General features: G+C 39.6%; 1 protein-coding gene across 2 annotated transcripts in view; it reads left to right on the top strand.

The window, feature by feature from the left end:
- CSMD1 (CUB and Sushi multiple domains 1) overlaps positions 1-23,231 on the top strand; it is a 2,071,408-nt gene that overhangs the window by 832,162 nt on the left and 1,216,015 nt on the right. The gene's annotated exons all lie outside the window — the stretch shown is intronic.

Raw genomic sequence — 23,231 nt, 5'->3', positions numbered from 1 at the left:
GCCTCTCACCCACCGTTATTCTTTTCCAGTGTGTTGTTAACATTTCTATTACCATTTCTTTTACATGAACACTTTAACCTATGACATTTAACATAGTTTGTTATTTAAATTAAAGAGTTACCAGGCACCCTTCACAAAGTTTTAGATACCTCTAAGTTACATAAGAATGCTTTCTGTTATAGATATGACTTTTCTAAACTGCAAGGAAAAACTGTTTTTCTCACCTTCGAAGAAACTCCTTTCCTAAAATCAAGATTTTCTAAGTTAAAACACAGGCCCTCTGGAAAAAATTATCTGGTTTTCTATTTCAGAATTAGGTAGAAACAAAAATGTCACCTAAGTAACATCTTGGGTTTATATGGGAAGTTGAGGGTTTTACATTTATCTGCAGATACTGTAAGTTGTTTTTCTCCTCCCCCTTGGTTGCTGTTTTCTAGCAGTCCCCTGGGAAACACAAAAAAGATTTCACAAACACCCAGCACAGGGGCAGGCAGAAAGCACACTGCCTTCAGCATGTGCTGTGTGACATGGTGGCCACTGACCCCACCTGGCTGCTGAGCGTTCAAAATGAGGCTGCTGCTACTGAGGAAATACATTTTCAATATTATTTATTGTTCATTGAAACAAATTTAAATTTTAAAAAGATAAGTAGTGCAAAATATTTTCTCATTAAACACACCCTAATCATTTTGGTAGGGCTACATTTTGCCTTTTTTGTGCTTCAATAGTTTTGGGGGGATAGGTGGTTTTGGGTTACATAGATATGTTCTTTAGAGCGGATTTTCTTGATTTTGGTGTACCCATCACCCCAGCAGTGTACACTGTACCCAATATGGAGTCTTTTATCCCCTGCTCCCATCCTGCAGTTCACCGTGAGTCCCCAAAGTCCATTGTATCATTCTCATGCCTTTTTATCCTCATTGCTTAGTTCCCACTTAGAATATACACTATTTGCTTTTCCATTCCTGAGTTACTTCACCTAGGGTAATGGCCTCCAAGTTCATCCAGGTTGCCGGAAATGTTATTTCATTCTGTGTTATGGCTATTATTGTGTGGTATATATACATTTTACCTTTAATTGTAGGAACTTTAGCATCCAAATAAGATGTGCTGTAAGTGTATAATACGTATGGTCTTTTATAGACCTGTTACAAAAAAGATAATACAAAATATTCCATTAAGAACTTTTATGTTTATATATTTTATATCAAATGCATATTTATACTATAATGTGGATATAGTGGGTTAAATGAAATATGTCATAAAACTTACTATTTTTCATTTGCTTTTCAAGTAGACTACTACAAATTTAAAATAATGTTATGGGGCTCACATTATGTTTCCATCAGACAGTGCTGCTCTACGACCTCATCATTAAGAATGTAATTAATAAAAGATTGGGAATTCAGTTATTAAAGTGTGAGCATGTAAATAAGGTCGAGAAAAGGATATAAAGAGATGTACAGTCACATAATTGCAAACTTTGTTTCAATTGTTATTACTTACAGTGACGCCTTGAGGAGTAAGAGTAATGATAGTTTATCCAGTCTATATATATCTGATACTGTGCTAGGCACAGGTTGGTTGGTGCAAAAGTAATTTGCTTTTACTTTCAATGGCAAAAAACGCAATTAGTTTTGCAACAACCTAATAAGTGTGACAAAATGCGGCTGGAGTGACAACACGTGAGCTAACACCTCATGGCATGACCAGGAAGAAATGATGAGATGCTTAGTGATTAAACTTCTAATAAAAATGATACTTGAGCCAGGTGTGATGGGTCACGCCTGTAATTCCGGCACTTTGGGAGGCCAAGGTTCAATGATCCCTTGTGCCAAGGAGTTCAAGACAAGCCTGGGCAACACAGTGAGACCATCTCTCTACAAATAACTATTAAAATTAGCTGGGCATGGTGGTGCACCGAAGTTCCCAGCTACTTGGGAGACTGAGGTGGGAGGATGACTTGAGCTTGGGCACTTGAGGCTACAGTGAGCCATGACTGCCATTGCACTCAGCCTGGGCGACATAGCATGATACCACCTCAAACAAAACATGATGCTTATATTTTCTACAAATGGCACATCTTTTAGTAAGGCTTGTTTTAGAGTCATAAGGAATTTGTGGGACACCACATGTTTGCGCTTCTACAGCTGAGATAACCGGCACACACAACTTAACTGAGTGGATCAACAGCTGTAAGTTTCACTGCAACAGACCTCCATGTCCTTTTGAAAAGATCAGTGACAACTGGAGGGTGTGTAGCTCTTTGGGTTGGTGATAGTCACTGGCTAGGGGTAGGTATCGTACTAGGCAGTGGAGGCTGAAATATTGATACCTGTCATGCATGCACCAGCACATAAATTCTTAGTTTCTCTAAACATACATCTGTACCCACCTAAACTTCACTGTCTACACAGCCTCTACCAATAATGAAACGTCAGGTGTCATGGACAAAAACATCCAAGAACATAGGAAACTCTACAATAATTATAAAAATTCCTACTGCTCAATTCAAACAGATAATAAAGTCTCTTTCAGGACTACTATCAAACTATATATATATATACACATATATATGTGTGTGTGTGTATATATATATATATATATTTTTTTTTTTTTTTCTTTGAGATGGAGACTTGCTCTGTTGCTCAGGCTTGGAGTGCAGTGGCGCCATCTCGGCTCACTGCAAGCTCCACCTCTGGGTTTCACGCCATTCTCCTGCCTCCGCCTCCCGGGTAGCTAGGACTACAGGCACAAACTATATTTTTTAAACACTTTTAATATTTGAATCTTTCCTCCACCTCACCAATATATTTTAAAATCTTATATTCTCAAAATTCAATTGTGTCTTGTGTAAGGGACTCAATTACAGAAGTATGTAAACCAGTAAGGTACCTAAATAAATTACTATTATGAAAACATTCAAGAAGATTTTGGGTGGGGCTTGGTGGCTTATACAACAGCTTATATCTAGATTTATGCCTGGGGACATTGGTAGGATTAGCTGGCATTGTGTTTGATTAGTTTAGGGGTTCATTTCTGGGAAGCATGCCAGGCTGTTTCAGAGGTCACCTGCAACCCTCAAGGATATTAGCATCACTTACCTAAATGTGTAAGTGTTCTCTGTCCAACAAGTATAGTGTGTGACTGTTGTTTTATGAATACTATTTAGATATATTCTTAAATGTAGATAGATTCTATATCTATCATTTGTATCCATTAATGAAAATTAATCTTTTTTAACATCATTTTGTTTTTTTCTAACTTCTTTTGTGTATATCAGATATTTTTGTCATTTCTTTTTTCTTCCAAAAATCCTGTATTTATTCTTTAAAGTCATATAATCTAATGACTACATTTTAAGAGAAAACTACCAGGTATAATAAAATTTAAAAGTATTCTTTAAAAACATGATAAGTATTGGAGCTTTCTTAATATAATGTTTATAAAGAAGAGAACGGAATGACACATGTACCAACAGCTTACTCTGCTTATTTAATTTCTCCTCACGAGTATTCCTCAATCCCACATTACCACCCTAAAATTAATTTGAGAATCCTGGAAAACTTATATAACAGATGGAAAGTCACCTAACGAGTAACCAAACCTTGATTCAAACCCAGTGTTTCTCTTTTCTTGGCATGGTATTTAGAGTAGTAATTTTTAAATTAATGATGAAGGCGTATAGGTGTAGAAAATTAAAATGTAATGACACTGTTGAATAAGTCATTACATTTCCAAAATTGTAAAGTTACCAGTATTAGTGCTACTGATTAATCAAGATCATCACATCCACCATAAAAAAATTTTATTATTTATATGTTACTTCTTGCTTTAAAATTATTTCCTTGAATTTTACTCCACTTACCATATGTAGATAGTCAACAGAGTTTTGAAAAAACACTCACTTTGAAACAGGAAGTTTTATCTAGCTAGATTTCATTCACACCAAATTATGCTGTAGCTTTACCTAATATTAAATATTTCACAAAACAGTGTAGTGTGATTTGAAGGATAAAATCTAAATAAAAGTAACTCACACATTAAAATACAAACATAAAAACAGAAAAAAAGAAATTGGCCAAAATCCATAACACCAACAATGTAGATTGCTGTCTTGGATATGGAGTAAAATAACTCTCACTCATGGCTGATGGGAATGCAAAATGGAACAGCCACTTTGGAAGACAATTGGGTGGTTTCTTAGAAAACTAAACATACTCTCAACATATAGTCCGGGAAGCACACCCCTTGTTATTTATCTAAAGGAGCTAAAAACTTAGGCGTACTCAAAAACCTGCCAAGGGATGTATTTAGAAGATTGATTCTTGGTTGCCAAAGTCTGGAAGCAACCAAAGTTTACTTCGGTAGGTGAAATGATAAACTTGTGGTGTATCAGACAATGGAATATTATTCATTGCTAAAAGAAAATTAACCAAAAGCCATGCAAAGACATAGAGTGAACTGAAGTGCATGTTACTAAGTGAAAGAAGCCACTCTGAAAAGGCTACCCACTTTGTGATTCCTACTTTAAGGCATTTTGGAAAAGTCAGAACTATAGAGACAGTAAAAAGACCAGTGGTTGCCAAGGGTTGGAGTAAGGTGAAATAAACAGGGAAATTTTTAGGGCAGGGAAACTACTCAGTATGATACTGCAATGGTGAACGCATGGCATTATATATTTATCCACACCCATAGCACGTACAAGACCAAGAGGGAACCCTCTTGTAAACTGGGGCCTTGGATGATAATGACTTACCAATGTAAGTTCATCGATTGTAACGAATGCATCACTCTGGCGTGGGATGTTGATCGTTGGGGAGGCTCTGTGTATGGGGGCAGGTGTTATATGACATATCAGTGTACCTTCTACTCAATTTTTTTTGTGAACCTAGAAAAACTGCTCTTAAAATATAAAATCTATATTTAAAAAATCAAAGTAACTTAGGTAAAATAAATTAAAAATATCAAAATTTAACATTCTGGCAAGTTAGATTTTTGAGGATCAAAACTGTTCATCGAACTGGCTTAAATTTTGTGTAAGTCTTGAATTCACCTCTATTCTGTTTATTATTTTGTCAATTACACTATATCCTCAAAGATTTACTGTCAAGATAAAACCAAAAAACATTTGAAGATCAAAATTACCTAAAAACAAGCACTTTTCTTTTGTAGTAACATAAATCCATTAAACTTTGCTGAGTTTTATTTAACAAACTTTATTATTGGAAAATCTGCTACATTTTATTGCAGAATGTTTCTTAGATGAATACTGGTAAAATAACAATTTAAAGACAGACATGGAATTTTGGAAAGAAAATTTACTCAAAGCAGGCAGGGAAACTAATTATGATGTCGCACTGGTTTAGTTTATTTAGAATCATTTAACCATGTATTGCTTTAGTGTTTAAATGGTGCCTTAATGCTTACTTGCTTATCAAGGTTGACATTAAGGAAAATTGCTTAGTTTAGCAAAGTCGAAGGCAAATACAGAATGGTTAGTCAAAGGCACAATGCCACCATAAAGAAATTACTTTTAAAGGTATGTTGTGTACTATAGTTACTGAATATTTAAACGAAAGGGCTATGAACTGATGAAGTCTTGACTTAGTGAACCATTATAAAACGTAAAAGAATTAAATTGTATGGCAAAGAAAAAAATGCAGTGACATATCACATAGGAGATTATGAAAAAATGAACAAATTTTGTCTCTTTTGCACAATTCAAAATATCTGATTGCTTGAAACTGGTTCCAGAATAGGTTAAAAAAAATGATGGCAGCAATGGTTTTCTTATGATACATGGCAGATTTTTCTGCTACATTGTAATAATTTTTATGGCTGTTGTTGACATTGGAAGAACACATTAAACTTTTGACGTTTTAAATTTAAAATTTTAACAGGTATAGATCAAAATGTACCACTTGATGAACTCTGTCCAAAACAATGTCGAGTAGTAGGAGGTGCACAGTGGACTGTGCGTGTTCAGCTTGGGTTCATTCCTTTTTCTTTTATCTCAACAGCAGCATGACCTTGAGTAAGCCGTTCAACTTTTTCCAGTTTCAATTTTCTCTTCTAAAAAATTAAGGAGGAATGACAAGTTTACCTCTAAGGTTCCTTTAATTCTGTGGCTGAAAGCCTGCATTTTTACAGTCAAAGAGACCGGGATTTTAGCCCTAATTCTGTCACTTACTGTTTCTTGTCAATTATGTGTAGCTGGTGAGTTATGTAATGTTTCTAAGGCTCACATCTAAATGCAGATGGTAAGAGTGCTTGCTTTAGAGGGTTGTTCATGGAATTAAATGAGATAGGAAGTAGCACATTGCAAGTACTTCATCCTTCTGAACTTTTATCATGTCTCAAGACATGACCCTTTTTTTACATTATTTATTTATATTTCCTGGAAATGTATCTCTTACATTATTTACATTTCCTGCAAATCTGGGACTGCTCAGTTTTCAAGAAGTGCCATGATTTAATGCAAACCAAAAGAAGAAGGACAAAGTGATTACCAAAGAATAATTAACAATTTTTATATCAACTGATAAATACATCTGATGAGGTATGCAGTGGCCTCAAGTAATATTAAACCACTTGTTCAGCAGAGAACAACAGCAGTATGTCCTTTTTAGAATTTCTTCTTAAGGCAATATTAGAAGCTTCAAGTTCCTTTTCTTCTTCTTTTGTGATACTTAGAGTACACCACCTTCACAGGTAAAATGATGCTTTTGTCAAAGTGTGACTGATTAAATGTAGTATCACCTTATAGAAAATAATTGCAACTTGCCACAAGGCAAGAGTGAAAAGATGGAGCGTGGGTCATTGCGTGGACATGTGTCTGTGCACACACAAGTGCAAAGACTTCCAGAGTGTCTGCAAGAAAGTGGGGAAATCCACAGTGTGTAAATGGAGGCTTCAGCCTCATGCAAAATGAGAAACGTGGATATTTGAATCACCTAAAAATCTCCTTTTCCTTGCCTAAGCATAATGATTGTCTGACTTTCAGCTGATGTTCGGACCTCATGAAGACAAATGACCAACATTTAGTTTATTGAAATATGTTCTTTATTCTGGACTATTTCATTGAATTTAAAGTTTCATGTATATATGTCAACATAACACCAAATTTCTAAAGTTGGCTTCATTACTTTACAAAAAATGGTTTTCAATCATTATTTGATTTTTATGCTTGTTGCTGGATAGTATCCTAAATTCAGTACTTTACAAGAATCAGAATGTTTTCTGTTACTTTATGATAAAGTTAGACTTTAGAAAAAACAATTAGCCAGATTTTTGCTATATAAAAGACAAATACTTCCCCTGAAGTCTTAGTCAGTAAATCATAATTTTCAAAGTTAATACTTGGAATTAATACGTTATTTTTTAATGGTCCTCAGTGCTTTTTTTTTTTTTTTTTTAATTCCATAGCTTTTGGAGAACAGGCGGTATTTGGTTACATGAAAGTACTTTGGTGATTTCTGAAATTTTGGTGCACCCATCACCAGAGCATTACACATTGAACCCAATTTGTAGTCTTTTATCCCTCACCCCCTCCCACCCTTTCCCCTCAAGGCCCCAAAGTTCTTTATATCATTCTTATGCCTTTGCATCCTGATAGCCTAGCTCGCACTTATGGGTGAGAACATACGGTCTTTAGTTTTCCATTTCAGAGTTACTTCACTTAGAATAATGGTCTCCCCATCCTGGCTAACACAGTGAAACCCCATCTCTACTAAAAATACAGAAAATTAGCCGGGCGTGGTGGCGGGCACCTGCAGTCCCAGCTACTCGGGAGGCTGAGGCAGGAGAATGGCATGAACCTGGGAGGCGGGGCTTGCAGTGAGCCGAGATCGCGACACTGCACTCCAGTCTGGGCGACAGAGCTAGACTCTGTTTCAAAATAATAATAATAATAATGGTCTGCAGTCCCATCCAGGTTGCTGTGAATACCATTAATTCATTGCTTTTTATGGCTGAGTGGTATTCCATCATATATATACCACAGTTTCTTTATCCACTCGTTGATTGACAGACACATTTTTACAATAGTGAATTGTGCTGCCATAAACATTCATGTGCAAATATCTTTTTCATATAGTGACTTCTTTTCCTCTCGGTAGATATCACGTAGTGGGATTAGTCAATCACAATTAAAAAATATTTCCTCCATTTGAGTACTAATAATGGACATCAATTTAGCTTTTAAAATACTTGAGGTATAAAGTTACACTAAATGCTACCCCGATGAGTAAAACATTTCACTGTTATGTATCAATAATGAATTATGGGCTGGGAACGCTGGCCCATGCCTGTAATCCCAGCACTTTGGGAGGCCAAGACAGGTGGATTACCTGAAGTTGGGAGTTCAAGACCAGCCTGACAAATATGGAGAAGCCTCGTCTCTACTAAAAATACAAAAATTAGCTGGGCGTGGTGGTGCAAGCCTGTAATCCCAGTTACTATCGAGGCTGAGGCAGGAGAATCCCTTGAATCTGGGAGGTGAAGGTTGTGGTGAGCTGAGATGGTGCCACTGCGCTCCAGCGTGGGCAACAAGAGTGAAACTCTATCTCCAAAAAAAAAATAATAATTATACAAAGATAATCTTTCTTTTCAGCTGAAAGCAGTAGTATACTGAGGACTTGAGATTTCAGATTCTGAAAACTGACTTCGTATTGTTGGATTCTACATCACCCCATATGATAAACTTGGGAAACTTCTAAGCTCCCAACACTTCAGTGTTCACACCCATCAAGTGACGATGATGGTGGTTCTCATAGGGTTGTGATAAGGACTGAATGGGGTGCTTTAGGAATAGCTGCTGGCCCATAATACTCATTATTACTGTATTGCTCTTCTACTACCACCAGCAAGACCACTGTGAAAATTACCATTTCTGGACCAGAAAAATAAGAAGGAGTGGAACGGGGACTCTTCTGTCCTAGTGAACCTAGGACACAACCTAGCGGTTGTATTAATATTATTGTTTCTTTGGGAGTTTTTCCAATATCCTTTTGCCATAGTGATGACTGCACTAGCGGCTGTATTACTATTACTATTTCTTTTTTTTTGTTTGTTTGTTTGTTTGCAATGTCCTTTTCAATAGTGATGACTGCACTAGTGGCTATATTCATATTACTATTTCTTTGGGTTTTTTTTGCAGTATATTTTTGCAATAGAGATGACTGCATCCTTCCTCCAAGGGCTTGACATGTACTTCTGTTGTTTAGTCTTCCCGATGTCTGCAGAGCTGGCATGGGGGCATGATCCTCCCTCCTAGCATCAGTGGTGCCAAAATAAATATGTCTGGGCTTAGGAAAGGAGAGACTTCACTAAAAATGATGAAGGCCGTAGGGAGAATGGTCTGACCTCAGGGACTGCAGGGATCTTAAGCTCAAACAGAAAAAAAAAAGGGGGGGTTTTCTTGTATTGTAATGGGGAAGCAGGGGTAGGGGTAGGAGGAGCTTTGAGCGGGTATTGGTTCCTTGTATGGGGGCAGTTGAGCAGGAACGGGTCCTAGCAACAGTTGGCCAATCTCGGCATACGTTGCTGAAAGATGCTCTGAACCTTACAGTTTGCTTAACCTCAGGGACAAGCCCAAGTTCAGCATCCTGTTGTCCTGTGGGGAGGATAGGACCAAGCCCAAGTTCAGCATCCTGTTGTCCTGTGGGGAGGATAGGAGACTGACTAAAGCTCAGCCAAGGCCTTGGGCAAGTTCACCCAGCTGTGAATGCTGGACCAGGCGGGTCAGCCCTGGCCCTGACTCCTAGGAAGAGGACGGCCAGAGGGACAACTGTGCAGGCCCACCCAAGGCCTGTTGGGCATGAGGGGATGCCCTCACCCCACGCCCAGATAACAGAGTTCTGAGCTGTTCTGAAAATCAACTCTGCATGAAAGCTTTGCATTTGTTACATGACCGGCAGAGGGTCTTAGGTATACGGGGGAATGAGAACACAGTCATTGACTAGAGGTAGCTAGAGCTGCTTTAACCAGTTCTTTGAACCTCTTTCTCTGCTAGTCAGAAGAAAGGAAGGAAGGAAGGAAGTGAAGGAGGGAGGGAAGGAGGCAGGGGAAAATAGAGAAAGAAAAAGGACGAAAACAGAAGATTTTCAATTCAACCTTTGAGCTGGCCTGAATAAACATTTTCTTCAAAGAAGATGATGGTAAAAATCTTGGGCTCTGCCCACCCTGAGTTGCTGGTGCAGTGACCCAGCTTTGCAATTGCAGCACCAAACTAGTCACAGACAGGACGTAAACAAACGGGCCCTGCTGTGTTCTTAGAAACTCCTTCTGTGGACACTGAAATATAAATTGCCTACATCCTCACATGTCACAAAATCTTCTTCTGATGTTTCTTCTACCACTTAAAAATATAAAATACACTCTTAGGGTTTCCACAAGATAGGCAGTGAGATTTGTCACCCTGGCCATGGTGGGTCCATCCCTGTTCTGGTCTACAGGCTCCTTGTGTGCATAACGTGTCCCTCAATGCCTGGCCACCACCCCTACTTAATATCATCTGGGATGTATCCATCATCTGCCAAGCAGTTGCAAAGTTGGTTGGATAGACAAACTTTCGTAACCCTCACAAATGTCCAGAGAGGTAAGAAAAATCCGCTCCATTTTACGTATGAGGAGACTTAAGCTCAGATAAATTAAAAGCCTCCCTGCGGTTGTGTTCATAGTACTTGCTGCTCGCTGCTGGGATCTGTAACTTGGGCCCTTCCCAAAACTCCGTACTGTCTGAATTTCCTGTTCAAAGGTTGAAGCAGTCACTGGCCCCACTGCAAACCGCACATAGTCTGTTCTGGGGCCCCTGACAGTACAGAAAATTGTCTTAAATCACAAGCAGATGGGTACCTGGTATCACCAAATAGCAAAAACTACTATTTCCAATTGTTTTTAATATTGTCACTAAGTGAATGCTTTAGGGTATGTTGATAGAAGTGATTTTTTAGAATTTGAATTCAGTAAGTCAAATAAGAAGAACTTAATTTATTACACATAAGGAAGATAAAGAATTTGACATAAAAATGCTCAATAAAAGAGTTAGCACCAATAGTATATTTATCCTTTCTTTGTCAAGTTAGTACAGAGACTCATTGAGAAATTTTATAGACTTGCCATTGGCTTCTGCATTCATTTAAGTTTTATCAAAATCAGAGAGAACATAAACTTTGCACGGCCGTTCAGAGCCTTCATTGAAAAGGACAAAACATTTTCAACCCCATCAACTCTTTAGCCATAATTAAAAAGTTAGTAAAAACAAAGATTTTGCTACCACCCCAAGGATATCACAGTGATCCCAGTCCAGATATGAAACCTTCTTCCCACACCCTTCACACAACGAATTGTCTCTGGGTGGTGTGAGGCAGAGGGACTCTTAATGTCAGGATCGGATGATTATCATGCTCTGATAACTCCAGCCAGCCCTATTCCAATTCCATTTCTGCAGGAATCTCTGGAGCTCATCTGAGGAACTAGGCCACTGGGTCTCTGACTCCATTAGGCTTTTTTGATGTTTATCAGCAGACTTTGGTGACTTGAGGATTAAAATGTGCAGCTGCAGAACACCTGGGCTGTGCATTCCTCAAAAGCTCATTCCCACACTTACTGGGAACAGAGAAGGCTATAGGATGGCACTTTTTTGTTGCTTCATTTTGCCTTATTTAAGAGGATTTAATTTACTTTGCAGCTTTGTGTATTCCCCTTTGTGGCTCTTAATACCCAAATTATTGGAAAGATCCGGGGATCAATGACAAAAGCTGACACGGAGGAATGTTTCTGTTGTGATTTGACGAAGTAGAACACTATTGATTAGAAATTTGCTTAAAATCTGTCACGTTACTTTGAATGTGTATTATGTCATCAGCTAACCAAGAGTGATAAAAAAAGCAAACCTTGTCTCTATCTGAAAAAATGACTCACAATTTAAAGATAAGAACATTCATTCTAAGACATGGCCTAAGACTCAACTTTTTTAACCATTTAAGTTTTGCATTTAAGAACGATAGTTTCCCTTTTTTAACTAGAAGGAAACACATACTTAACATATTTTCATTTCCCAAACACGGTTCCTGCCAAACGGAGGCAAGTTCTGATTTATAAAGTAAAAGCAATGTGATCTACAGCAGAGCATTAGAAGCAGCGTGGCTGTTTACCCTGCGGGAGTAATGCAGGTGAGACTCTCATGCGAGACCCAAGCGCTGATCTTGCTGCTCCACCCCCTAATTCAGACCCGGACTTATTCACCTCTCTGCTGCCCCTTTTCAACATTTGCGTGACCCAGTCATCTGGCTCTGTTACAAACTGCAAAAGGACAACGCTGGGGAAATTATGTAAACAGTCAGTGCCTCTTTTATCTCATCTGTACCGTGGGAACAGTAGTGCATGCGCCTCATGTGGCCACTGTAGGCATTGCATGAGTTCAAAGCACTTACAAATAGGGCCTGGAACAGGACAAATTCTGCAGCAGTGTTAGGTTCTTTGATGAGGTTTATCACTGTGGAAACTTGAAGTCGTGTTTCTAGAGTAGCATTAGGGTAGCGCACTTAATTTTCAATATAACATTTTGTATTATTGTCAATAGACTTGGAGTTTAGAAAAATGTATCACTTCAACAAATATTTGTGGACTATGATGCAGCTGACCTGGTATCAACAAATCAGAAAGCTTTCATTAATTTATAATGGTGCCTCTCTTTCCAACGTTCAATCTTTCTCTTATTTTCTCTGTGATCAGTGATATTGATATCTTCCGGGTATATTAGCCTTAGTTACATAAGGTAGGTCTACACACATGATCTCTTTTTCCCTGTAGGTTTTTAATGAGAATTCTCAGGTTATCACCTAAGGGACAAGAATACCATTCCTTTTTTAAAACTTTTTGCTTAGGCCTTTTGTAGGCTCATGCATTCCTATTGCCAAAGACCTCACCTCTTGGCCCAGCTCATGGCGTTAGAAGCATAGTGTCCTGGCTTCTGCTCTTTCTCCACAGTGGCTCTTGTCTGAACACAGTTTTGAACTTCGGGTAAACCATTCCCCTTCCACAGATACCCATTGATTTTCAGCTCTTTGAGGCAATAAAGTGGCATCTGCTAAATGTCTTTGTCTATACTTATACAATAGATTAGAAACATATGTCACAAAACACGGACATTTGCTTGACTGAGTACTCCTGGACTCCATCCTTTCAACTTAAATAGGAAGCTGAGAACAGAAACAGCTTATTTATTTATTTATTTTTTAGCATTACCGTTTGCCAGAAAGTTTATTTCATTGTATGCTTACACTAACCTTGATATTATTCTTCCTGAATAGATGTGGCATCTAAGGTTATAGATCTCCTATCATAGGTGTAAAATTGTATATCTCACCCTCAGCTGTAGCAAATTGTGAAGCCAAACTCCTGACTCTTTGCTGTGTTTTCAGTGTTTCTTCCAATTTATTTATTACCTCCTTAGGAAAAAAAAAAGTGGGAGCAAGCTGAAAATATGATGCAAAATGAGCATGGAAAGCTATCACTGGATTCTGCCTTCTCAGTAATTTGCTGTCAATAATGCACAAAACACTTGAAAGCAGGATGCACAGTGCCTCGTTGGCTGGGTTAGATGATGGAATCTGAGATGTTAATGTGCTGCTGTGAGTCAGGAAAGCCACATAGCTACGGTCATCACTTGCATCTGACATTCCGTCATTTTTTGTTTCAGACACAAATACATAAAAACTGTGTTTCCCCTGACAAAGGGTTTTAGAGCACAGGGTCACCACACTGAAACCGTGCCCAGTGCATGGGTTCTTATATCTGTGGGACTGCCGGATTGATGGAAGCGGAAATTCCAGGCAGTGACGTTATGACAAAATAAAGGATGTCAGCTGCCTTGCAAGGTGAAGAGAGGAAACAGAGCAAGGACATCTCAGGGTACCCTGTGACGGAATGTAGCATTTCCCATGATTGTGTGGAGGCCGCTGCTGAGGAGGGACCAGCTGGTGCTTTGTAATTCAACAATTGTGAGCAGAAATGTCAGAAAGACTGGGAAGCAGAGCTGCAGAACCTTATCCACTGGCTAGTCTGCTAAGTGCGGGGCACAGGCAACAGCATGAATGAGGCTAGGGAACCTAGAACTGCAGCATATTACACTGTTACTTCCAGAATGTGGAAAGAGACACACTCAAGTTCACAAAACGGGCAGTGTCGGAAGTGAGAAGAGCCCGGAGATGAACTCAGTCAAACTTGGACACACTGTCTTTATAGCCGTATGTATCATTTCTGGCATACTCTCCAGCTCCCCTTGCATGAGTTGCTGAGTTAGTGGCAAAACAGGAACTGGGCACTGCTTATCTTATTCCCGGCATGATCACCACAGTCAAGATTCAGTATTCAATACAATATTGCCATTTTCCTTTACGGCTATATTAATTACACATCTGAAAGAGAATCATACCCCCTTCAAAAACTGTTAATAAGATGTTACAAGTCATTTTACAATTGCAATAAATGGTATGCATTTGCTACGAGATTTATTCACCTTGTCATAGCAGAAAAATGAAGGGAAATACGATTTCTAAGATTTTGAGAAGAGGATAGAGTATACACTTTTCATAAAGTTTTTGAGAAAAATCTTAAGTCTAATTTGATGTTAATTTCTCATTTCTCCATGTATACATGTACACATACATACATTCTCTACTCTCTGACTATACGTGTATGTGTGTATATTCCCATAAAAATGCATGCATATATATTTGATTATATGTATATATTACTATGGACGTATATATCTATTGTGTGTGTGTATATGTAAAGGATTTTTTTTTTCTTTTTTGAGACAGGGTCTCGCTCTGTCGCTCAGGTTGTGCACTGGCGCAGTGGTGACTCATTGCAGCCTTGACCTCCTAGGCTCAAACGATTTTCCCACTTAAGCCTCCCAAGGAGTTGGGAACACAAGTGTGCACCACCATGACTGGCTAATTTTTTTTTTTTTTTTTTTTTTTTTTTGTACTCTTTGTAGAGACAGGGCTTTGCAGTGTTTCCCAGACTCCTGGGCTCAAACTGCTGGGCTCAAGCAAGCCACTTGCCTTGGCCAAATTGCTGGGATTACACGTGTGAGCCACTGTGCCTGGCCTAAATAAGGGAGTTTAAAAAGATTAGTACATAAGCATTCCTGCTTACATGTGTACCTGATTCCTGTAAATATTCAATTCAAAAAGCTGATTTATAACTGGAAGTAGATTTTCAACCATTGTATTTCTATATTAATATCATAGAGCCTTCTCTTGAAAAAGTGGGAATAATGTTGAAAGTGTATGGTGTTTCTTCTTCTCCAAATATGTAAGAACTATGTTAGCTACAATTTTATAAATTATCCAATTTCAAACAATTATCGCTAATATTTTTCTATACAATTTCCTGTATATTAACCATACAAATCTGGACTTTGGGAAAGTTCTTAATAAAGGGAAAAAAATTAAAGCAAAGTCAAATGAAGTTACCGAGCTAAACACATTGATTACATTAAAATGACCCCCTAGCAAACCACAAGCTGGAAGGATTGTAACTGCTTACACCTGCAATTGATTTTATGCAGGCAAAACTTATCTCTGCTGATAGACAAATGGACTTCTCTGCCCTCTAATATTTAATGTGTGCCTGCAATAGAAAAGGTACATGGAAATATAATTGATTCATGTTATATATATAAAAAAACTTTGAACAATTATTTTTCATATAAAATAAGCATTTGCAGAAGAAATGTGGCACTAGGAAAAAGCCAGGACTAGGAAGCAAAAATCATGACTTTTTAATAATACAGTCTTCCTCTAGTATTTACCTGCTATTAATTTATCTGTGTGAACTTGAGCAAATCAGTTGGATTTTTTTCACCTATAATGTTGAGATAATAATAATGATGCCACAGATTCTTGATAACGAAGTGAAAGTACATGTCACAATCCATGAGAAACATATCTGACAAGGATAACATCTTAATTCCCCATGTTAATTTAATGTTATGGTATAAGTCTATGATAAAATTTCACTACCAAAATCTTCCATTTGGCTAACTTCTGTATAATGTGTTTGTTAAACTAGATATGGATGATTGAATATCTTATTGCAATTACAAATGTCTCAGAATTTTTTATTTATATTTTTAAAGAGTATTTTTCTTGGTCAGCAGGATCTAGAAACTGAATTGTAGTTAATGTCTCACTGTAAATAAGTGATTTACCTCTTGAAGCATTGATCTTAGGATCTATAACAAGGCAAATGATTTACACGTGCATGGTCCAAAGTAGTCTGAATATTTTAGCTTTCCAAGTAAACTTTACCATATTTATACTTGATATTACAAGAAGAGGTTATGGTAACAGAGAGGATTTTGCCTGAATTCCTCTGCTTTCAAAGATTGGCTCTTCTAATGCATTTGGTGAATAGGGGTCCTAATATCTTCTGCTGGGTGAAGGATGCACGTGCACCCTGGCACCACCCCTAAACTTAGCTGTAGGCTCCTCAACCGTTTTATTACCTCCGCATATGGGACACAATTTCTCTTGCATCATTTCTCCAAAATAATCTCTAGTCCTGTATCTGGAAGACTTTTACTGAAAGTTTGGACGTTGCAGAGTGTAATTAAAGCACAGGAGAGGGAACAAAACATTGCTCTTGCTGTAATTTATTAGGCATTTCTCAGCAGGGCATTTTTTTATATTTATAAGCCATATTGCTAAGGTTATTCTGTCCCTCCCTGTCTTCTTCCAACACCTCTGCAAGTGCACAAACTACACATTTAAATGATCTTTTTAGATAAAGCATGTTGGTTTTTGAAATTCCTTTTTAATCTGCATTCTGAATCTGCTTTCCACACGCTAAAGTTCTAAACCAAATGCTAAACACTCCTTATCTGTACCCTAACAATTTGGGAAACTAGAAGAATATTGGAATTGCAGTTAATGCTTGTTGTTTGGTTTATTTGCTTGTTTTACGTGTACCTGAGTTACGAATCCTTCAGCAGGGTCATGTTAATGCATTGCACTTAGAAGAACAGAAAAAGAAATTCTGCGTTCTAGAAGATATCTCTGTTGTGAAAAATTCTCTTAGCTGAAGTTCTAAGCCCTGGTAAAAGGCGCTGAAGTTGTCCAAAGCCTGCCATCCAAAGATAAGAGAGTCCACATTACTTCCAAAGGCAGCCAGGCGCAGAAGACAGCTGCAGACACTGAGTTAGAATGGGATGGGTTAGAGAATTTAGAGACGTCCTTCCTAACAGGGAGGTGAGGAAGCTTGGAGACTTCCACATCTGGAGAAAGGGAATGCAGGCTGGAGGGAGGTGCATGATGGAGAAATGGCCCTGTTTTCTTGGGGCCGATCCTGTGAGTACAAGACAGATGCCTCAGGACATACCTGGATTTTGTCTATCCTCAAGATAACACAGTTTATTCCTTAAAATACACAATGTGGAAAATACACTCTCTTAAAAAACAAACGAGTTCATTTTACTTACGTTAACTTCTTCACCCACAGCAACACGTGCCTTTTATGTGCAGCATTGAGGATATTTTAAAGGCATCCATCAGCCTCTCTGAGTTCTCCGTGACAGGGCTGAAGTTTGTGTACCACATCACAGAATTTCCTGTTGTTCGCAATTTAACGAAACACCAAGAGGTAGATTACTGAACATTAGAGGGGACCTGGGTCAGCTTAAAAATAATCATTATGCATTTAATTTATAAAGAGAATGAACCAATTAAAGTGGTATTTTAATAACAAATTCTCAGCTGACCTTCTCTGAAGCAACTACGACACATCCAGCAAGGCCTGGCTGGATGCTTGGAGTTGAGGTTATTTGGAAAATGTTTCTGTTGGAACTCAGCATCACTCAGCATTGTTTATTCCTTCAGTGTAGCACTTAGCATCCTCCATTCTGTAGGTGTGGAGCTAGGATGATTCTACAGACAGAAGGACCAGTTGCTCATTTCCCTTTTAGCATAAATCTGGTTCGGATTTTCATCTGTACTTAGAGTTCAATATTTTTGGTTAGTATTGAAATGGTAGTTCCCTGAGTATTTACAGTCAAGATTCCAGATAGAGTAATCCTTCAAATATATTCGAAGATTTCATTTTATTGGCTCTTATGTAGAAATAATGTTCAAATATTGCTCAGAGCTATGGAAGTTATCACCTAAGGTATATTGGTTTTTTTATACCAAACTGTATCTTTTTAGAAATGCAAACTGGAGTGATGTTTTAAAAATTCTCAGTGAATATGTGAAAGCTTATCTTTACTCTTTTTAGGAATATGAAAATTATGGGCTGGGCACAGTGGCTTATGCCTGTTATCTCAGCAGTTTGGGAGGCCGAGGTGGACAGATCACCTGAGGTTAGGAGTTTGAGATCAGCCTAGTCAACATGGCAAAACTCTGTCTCTACTAAAAATACAAAAATTAGGTGGGTGTGGTGGTACACGCCTGTAATCCCAGCTACTTGGGAGGCTGAGGCAGGAGAATCGCTTGAACCTGGGAGGCGGAGGTTGCAGTGAGCAAAGATTGTGCCACTGCACTCCAGCCTGGGCAACAAGAGTGAAACTCTATCTCAAAAAAAAAAGTTATTATGAAATAAAATGTTTAATTACAGGTGAAGTTAGGTAGCCTGAAAAGTGCAGATGATGGTGAACTATGTTGGGAATGGAATGCAGGCTGTGTCTCTCCACCATGTGCCATCTTTCCCAGGACACAAGCCAAAGGCAGCATGAGGGACTGAATCATGACATCCCTTCCCAATGCACCTGTTGAAATTCTAAACTCACGGTGATGGCATTAGGATGTGGAGCCTTTGGAAGGCAAGGAGGTGATGAGAGTGGAGCCCTCGCTGTGGGCTGAGTGCCCTTACTAGAAGAGACATGAGGGCACGCTCCTCTCTCTGCCGTCCACAAGGTGAGGATTCCAGGAGCAGCTACTGTCTACACACAAGGCTCTCACCAGACCAGACACCTGGTCTCCTAGAGCTTGAATGTCTCAGCCTCCAGAACTCCAAATAGCCAATGCGTTTTTTTTTTTTCAATTATACTTTAAGTTTTAGGGTACATGTGCACAATGTGCAGGTTCGTTACATATGTATACATGTGCCATGTTGGTGTGCTGCGGGAATTAACTCATCATTTAACATTAGGTATATCTCCTAATGCTAACCCTCCGCCCTCCCCCCACCCCACAACAGGCCCCTGTGTGTGATGTTTCCCTTCCTGTGTCCATGTGTTCTCATTGTTCAATTCCCACCTATGAGTGAGAACATGCGGTGTTTGGTTTTTTGTCCTTGTGATGGTTTGCTGAGTTTTGCGTTTTGCTTTTAAGTTGCCCAGTCTATAGCAACTTATAACTTACAGTTAGTTATAGTGTTCCTAGCTGACTTAGGCAGCAGCTGTTATTGACTGTAACTTGAGCTTCACCCAGAGCATGTCACGCACATCAAAGATGCCATCTGTGTTATTTTTTTCAAGAGAAAATTCTTCCTCTTGCTTGTACATTTCTTTACCGTAAAGGTCATAGAACAGACTATGGGAAACAATCATGGAACCCGTGGTTTTAAGACCTAACCTCTACGCAGGGCTTTGGTGCATCTTCTGTGGGTTTCTACCTGGTGCACCCCAGCGTTTTTGCTGCAGGAGCCTCCGAGGCTGTGAGAAGAATCACATGCAGCCCCTGATTCCAGGAAGCTCAGCTACCATCTCCAGACCAGAGAAGTCTTTCTGATGATGTGTCTTCGTGCCCGGCTGTGGAGTCGGCACATTGGGTCAGGCCCTGATCTCACATGGCAAGTCCATGGCTTGCCGGGGGTTGTTAACCTAGGTGAGCTTCAGTGTCTGCATCTGAAACCTGACCATGGTTATGTTAGATATTTCAAAGAATGGGGTTCCCGTGAGCCAGCACTCAGAATAACCTTCATGCACTACATGTCACAGGACCAGCTGCATTAGGGAACCAATATTATTTATTAGGGTCATTATCATTATCCAGAAACAGGTTTATACATGACTAATTAAAATGCCTAAGGAGGAGGGCTCTAATGGAGACAGGAACTGATTGTGGTGGGAGCACAAAGGCAATCATGTAGGGTATTGAAATGAGGCATGGGACTTTACAGAAGGTAGGTGGAAAAGCCATTCTAGACAGGGCAGCATGCGGGGAAGGCAGTGAGGAGGAGAGCACAGCCCCTGAGGACTGAGGGAAGAAGGGTGGGGTGCAGTACACAGGTGAGCATACAGAAGGCTTCCCCTGCCCTCCTGGGAACTTTGTATGGAATTACGCAGGTGAGGAGGAGCCGCTGAACGATTCGAGGTAGACAGCAGTCCAATCATGCGTGCTTTCATTTTCAGTAGTTGTGTGAGGGAATGTTGGTTGGTGGTGGGGGCAGGGGGTGAGATTAGAAGAAGAATCGTGTGAGGGTAACTGAGGAAGAGATTGGACAGGAGGGGATGGTTCTAAACACTCATTGGAATGAGGACAGCTGGAGTTAGGGCAGGAAGGTGAAGGAAAAGCCCAGAAAACCCCCGATCTCTGGCTCTCCTTGCCTCTGAGTGGTTGGACAGGCCGCGCTGGCGGAGCTCTTACCTGATGAAGATGCCTGATGCTGGTGAGGCGATTTGACTTCCTTAAAATTCAGTGTGTCTGGCCGGTGCGGTGGCTCACACATGTAATCACGCCGGCACTTTGGGAGGCTGAGGCGGGCGGATCACGAGGTCAGGAGATCGAGACCATCCTGCCTAACACGGTGAAACTCGTCTCTACTAAAAATACAAAAAAATTAGCCGAGTCTGGTGGCGGGCGCCTGTAGTCCCAGCTCCTCTGGAGGCTGAAGCAGGAGAACGGCGTGAACTCGGGAGGTGGAGCTTGCAGTGAGTCAAGATTACACCACTGCACTCCAGCCTGGGGGACAGAGCGAGACTGTCTCAAAAAAAAAAAAAAAAAATCAATGTGTCCATATAAACATTTAGACAGATAATAACGGAGCTTCCTTCACTAAAGTTGTGGTGTTTTAACCAGAGAACACACACTGTGCACATCACAACGTCTGAGGAACTGGGTAAACAGCCTTTTCAACATTGTTATCTCTACACTTTCTGCTGAGGCGCATCCTGGGTACACGACTTTGGAGTCTGCTGTTCCATGTTATCAACCCCGAATTGCCAGCGCTGCAAGTCGATGATGGGCTGAAGCTTATCAGAATGAATCCACCTGCTTCGGATGTATCAGACACCAAGCAGAGGCTATGGCACTGTGCCGACTGCGCTACGAGAATTACTACCTCGAGTGGATGTGGGTCCTGGGAGAGGTTTTCTCCAGGTTCATGTTTCCAAATGATTTCACCCTTTTTTTGAGAATCGACTTGAACAGCGGAGTATGAGGCTGGGTTATACGTGACCCATCATATGTAGGCTCTGAATTCCTCACCGACTGCCATTATGTTGGTGTGTGGGAAGCAGATACATGCATTTGCCTCCCTCAAGTGTCTGCAATGTTGCTAAGTGTTCACTCCCCAACAGATTTTTATTGAATACCTAGTTAGTGCAGGGTACAAAATTTGCACCCTGTCTACAAATGACACCGGTAACAACAAACAGCATGGTCATTCTTACAAAGAATGGGGCCAATCATCTGCCAAGGGATGGGCATTGAGCAAGACATGATCTTGAAAACTCAACAAATTCAAAGCTGGTGTGAACTGCTCTGCTTCCTGGAAGCCATTCTACCCCTTGCATTCCTCACACAGAAAAACTCTTCATGGTGCGAGCTGACGCAGAACCTACAGGGAATCAGTGTTGACTTTGGTTCCTTGGGACAAGTCAAATTTATGTTCTTCATTAAGAAATGCGGAATGTGTGGGTGCCTGTAGTCCCAGCTACTCGGGAGGCTGAGACAGGAGAATGGCGTGAACCCGGGAGGTGGAGCTTGCAGTGAGCCGAAATCGCGCCACTGCACTCCAGCCCGGGCGACAAACCAAGACTCCGTCTCAAAAAAAAAAAAAAAAAAAAAAAAAAAAAGAAATGCAGAATGTGGCCAGGTGTGGTGTTGTGAGGCTGTAATCCCAGCACTTTGAGACGCCAAGTGGGGAGGATTGCTTGAGCGGAGGAGTTTGACACTAGCCCATGCAACATGGTGAGACCCTCTCTCCACAAAAAATAATAACAATGTAATAATAAAGAAATTCTGAATGGGATTCAAGATGAGAATGTTTGAGGGTGACAGGGCTCAGATGCGGTCTAGTTTACCATATATATTTCAATACAAAAAATATATAGTAACCTGTAGATTAAGTCACTTTTCCCAGATTAAGTCACAATTGCCCAAAGAAGACTATAGTATATAATCTTTGGGAAATGTTTCCAGATCTTTCTGACAAATTGGATCATTTTTTTTTCCTCAAAAAATGGTGAGTACCATAAAGTTCTCAACAAGAAAGCATTGGAAGTCTAACTCTACAAGTTCCAGTTAAACCTGTCCAGGCCATGGATGTCGTATTTGGAAAAGAGGGTCTGTCCTCAATGTAAACACGTACTAGTGTTTTAGTAATTGAATGAATGGGTTCGTGCCTTTTATTACATGTGTCTAAACTATTATATCTGTGCAATGTAATTATATTCTTAACCAAGTTACATTTTTAACATCCTTAAAGCTTTCTATTTTAGAAACATTTAAAAATATTTTAAAAGCGGAAAAGTAGAAGAGAATTCTTATTTATATAAAGTAGAGAACTTTTTATGAAACAAGTGCTATCCTCCCTTCTGTTTTTGTGTTAGAAATGATTTCTGGGGTCTCTGCTTCACTCCACTCACTGATAGAGTCTGAAAGCCTATTTTCTAGTTCTATTTCAGCTTCTCCCAGGGACATAATTCCCCTGGTTTCCTGCATTGTGAATGATTGCGAATGTTGTTTTTTGGTGATGCAACTGTTACTGACAACCTGGTAAATCCCTCATTGCTGTTCTCCTATGCCTGAGAAGTCTCTAGAAAGTTGGAAGAGGTCAATCAGGAAATCTCCACTCTTTGCCGAGTATGTAAAACCCCAGAGTCGGGACATAGAGGTCCTGCTGATTATCTCCTGATAAAAAGAAGCTCCAGACAAACAAGAACAAGCTTGTCTTCACCTCTTTTATGACTTAACAGTAGATGACCAATCCAGATAACAATTAGGAGACTCTAACCAGATTCTGGAGGGAAGGGGTAATGAGGTGACACGTTTAGACTG

The sequence above is a fragment of the Gorilla gorilla genome, chromosome 7, assembly GCF_029281585.2.
Source record: "Gorilla gorilla gorilla isolate KB3781 chromosome 7, NHGRI_mGorGor1-v2.1_pri, whole genome shotgun sequence".
In the NCBI taxonomy this organism is placed as follows: domain Eukaryota; kingdom Metazoa; phylum Chordata; class Mammalia; order Primates; family Hominidae; genus Gorilla; species Gorilla gorilla.
This window is presented reverse-complemented; position numbering and strand designations above follow the sequence as displayed.